Source organism: Corvus brachyrhynchos, unplaced genomic scaffold (assembly GCF_000691975.1).
Source record: "Corvus brachyrhynchos isolate BGI_N302 unplaced genomic scaffold, ASM69197v1 scaffold4, whole genome shotgun sequence".
NCBI classification, from domain to species: domain Eukaryota; kingdom Metazoa; phylum Chordata; class Aves; order Passeriformes; family Corvidae; genus Corvus; species Corvus brachyrhynchos.
The window spans coordinates 5,605,092-5,608,378 of NW_008237878.1; the positions used below are offsets into that span (position 1 = coordinate 5,605,092).

Consider the following 3,287-nt stretch of genomic DNA (forward strand, 5'->3'; position numbering starts at 1 on the left):
GCTGCAATCACGGCTGCTGATAGAGATAAATGGGGAAGGCACTATCTGCCCAATAATAGTGGGGTTTTTTTTAAAGGGGAAAAAAAAAAAAAGGAGGGGAAAAAAAAAACAATTGAACTTTTCATCAGCTGCTAATCATGATTTTTTTTATTGCTTTGCTTAGCATTTTCTGGGGAATAAAACCTTAGAGGAGCCCAGTCTTTTGTGGAAAATGAAAGGGCATATAAAAAAATGAATGTACATGGATTCTAAATATTTCAGGTTGTATGACTTTGTGTTTGACCTTAGCAGAAGATGAACTAATCCTGCAATATAATAGACTTTCATAGAGATATGGAAAATGGCTGCTTTTTTATCTCAGTTGCCATGGGAACCATCAGAGAAAAGGCCTAGCTGAGATGCAATAGAAGGTTATTAAATGTGTGCTTGTGTATATTGGAAAAATACAGCTTTTTGTCATCTTGTGTCACTCATAGGTCTTTAATACGTAATGTTTAGGTTATTAATAAACTAACACAGGTCCATTTTTTACAGAGAACAACTGTGAATACAGCCATAAAAAAATTAGTACAAGTTGAACATTTGCAAAACTCCCAAGTGTGGGCAGGGGCTGCTGCTTGTCTGCCACTTCCCATGAAAGTTTCTCTCTCTTTCCAGGCAGGGATGAGATGAGCTTTGCTGGACAGGCAGAGGGGACCAGGAGACTGTGGGTGTCCTGTCCCCAACCCAGACCCTTGCTGTCGCCCTGGGGACTGGGGGTCCAGGGCAGTGCTAGTGATATGTGATGTGCTGCAGTGGTGCAGAATAAAATGTTTTGTTGTCTGGTACCTGGGCACAGGCTCAGGTGCTGCCAGAGAAAAAGGGTTGGGTGAGAGACGAAGGTACATCTGTCCCTTGCTCTGGGTTGGTGGATCTCCTGTTCTGGAGCTGGAGGCTGCACAGCCAGACCAGGAGGCATTTACTGTTATATAGATAGGTTTTGGGAGGGAAAAGAAAGGGGAAAAAAAAACAAGAGCGAGAGAATAAGAAACAAGAAATAAAGAGAGAAGTAGAGAAAGAGAGGAGAGAAAGAAAGGAAGGAAAACCTGATACTGCCCTGAGCTGGAAGGGACAGACTTCACACTAACTCAAGGAGCAAAGAACTTCCTTTCTGTAAGGCTTGTTTTTGTCCCCCAGGATCACCAATTGCTTCCCAAATTTGGGCTGCCCCAGGTGCCCTGTTCTGCCTGTGGCTGGGGGGTGGAGGAATCACCCAGACCCGACAGTGAGGGCTGAAAGCCAGCCCAGCCCATGGGGGACCCAAGGGACTGGCAGGACTCCATGGCCAGGGTTTGGGGGGAACAAGCTGGGGGGAGCACTGGGAATTTTTATTAGACTGACCCAGCTGGACCCTGAGACTGCTGAGGGCTGGGGCAGGAGTGGGACACAGCTGAGCCTGGAGGCTGTCTGGATGGGGACAGAGGTGCTGCCACGTACACGGGGCTCATCACTCCTGAAGCAGTGACTGCTCATGGATGCGGGTGAAGGTGGCTGAGGGTGCAGGAGTGAGTGTGAGTGTGAGTGTGAGTGAGCAGGTGCCTTTTTGCCTGGGATGATGTTCACAACTCTTCTCCCTTCCCTGCACATCCACCAGTACCTCAGCAGAGCAACCCCAAATTTCCAAGCATGCTGTGTGGCAGCACCCTGCACGGTGAGCTGTTGTCCCACCCTGCTCCCCTGGATCGGGGATGGGCAGGGGACCCTCTTGTCACTCCACGGAATCCACAGCAAAGACCCGCGTGTGCGAAGAGCCTCGGGGGTGTCCCAGGCGCGGCCGGGGGCACCCCTCGTGCACAGCAGCCCCGCATCCATGCATACTAAGTAAAGCAAGGAATACATAGATTTTGCCTATCTGCCGATCAAACGCGGAGATCTGCTCTGGTAAATGATGCATTAGATGCGGTGGCTGTATTTGTTGTGTGAGTTTTGAAAGGGTTCCGATAATCTGGAAGCGAGAGATAAGGAACACCATTTATTCAGCAGCACTTTGGAACCAATTTTCAACCCTGTTCAACCCCATTCTCCAGCAGCCTCCAGGAGCCCAGGAGATAAGGATTGGGCTATTCATTATCTTCACAAGGAACAAAGATTAGCTAGCAGAGATGAAAAATTACCCCTGGATAGTAATAATAAGGAAGCGAACCTGGAGAGCTGCTGAGCCTATATTCTCCTTGCTGCTGGTGCTGCTTCTTCTCTTTTTAAATTTTCTCCCTCTTTTTTTGTTGAATCAATATTGAAAAGGTTGGTTTTTTTTGGTTTTTTTGGGTTTTTTTTTGTGAGGGAGGAAAGCTTTCCCCACTGTCTATCATATTTTTCAATATGCAGAATATGGTTGTTACCGTGGAAGAGAGCAGAGCACGGTTCCCCCTTCCTCCCAGACTTTCAGATGACATCTTTAGTACGAAAGCTTAACAGGAAAGAAAAACATCCTTCTCTTCCAGCGGGCATGAGGGGAAAATCCCAGCTCCCTGCCCCTCCGACCCCCAATGTCTCTGGTGGCACGTGGAGGGGTGACCCCGCTGTCCCGGGACAGCGCGGGCTCGAGAGGAGGCACAGCGCAGTGAGCCTCGGGTGGGCAGCGCTCCGGTCTCGGCCGCCTGAGCCCCCGGCTCGCACACCCCCCTCTGTCCCCGCTTGGGGAAAAATCTGTAGCATTCAAACCCCACTTTTCCCGTAGTTTTTCCGCCTGAGCGACAGTTCCTCGTTTTGGAGTCGTTCCGTGCAGGGCGATCCCAGGACGCGGCTGCCGACAGCCTCTCCCTCTTCCTGGGCACAAGGGAAAAAAGAGGGGATATATACATGTATATATTTTAATACCACATTCTTTTGTATTTTTCCCCTGCATAAATCTGGTGATGTATCTTCTCTCAGAGGATGAAGGGTAATACAGGAGGAGTAATTAAAACACTTACTTTGGAAATGGGCTGCGTGGGGCTGATAAGAATTATCTGCCGCATATCAAGGACCCTTTTTCCCCCGAACCATATCACAAAGACAGACAGAAAATGCCAGCAGAATAGGATCCCCCCCCTCTTTTCCCTGCTCACATTTTTACCTCCATTATGATGATAATTCCTCTCTCGCGAAACTTTTTTCCTTCCCCTCCCGAACCGTATTTCGTTCCCCCACCTCCCGCAGGGCCCCCGCTGGACGGTCCGGCCTTTGTCTCTGCATTAATATGGTTTTCCTGCAGCCTCGGGCGGGGGTCCCGCCTGTCCCCCCCTCTCGAGAATCACGCCGCGCTCCCC

The 3,287-nt window shown here is 49.5% G+C and overlaps 1 long non-coding RNA gene across 1 annotated transcript in view; it reads right to left on the minus strand.

Annotated features, from left to right (window-relative positions):
• Window positions 1–118: 118 nt before the first annotated feature.
• LOC108446277 overlaps window positions 119–3,287 on the minus strand; it is an 8,367-nt gene continuing 5,198 nt past the window's right edge. Inside the window, exon 4 of the long non-coding RNA XR_001861426.1 lies at window positions 119–2,805. This is a non-coding gene — a long non-coding RNA (uncharacterized LOC108446277). The remainder of the gene's footprint in view (window positions 2,806–3,287) is intronic.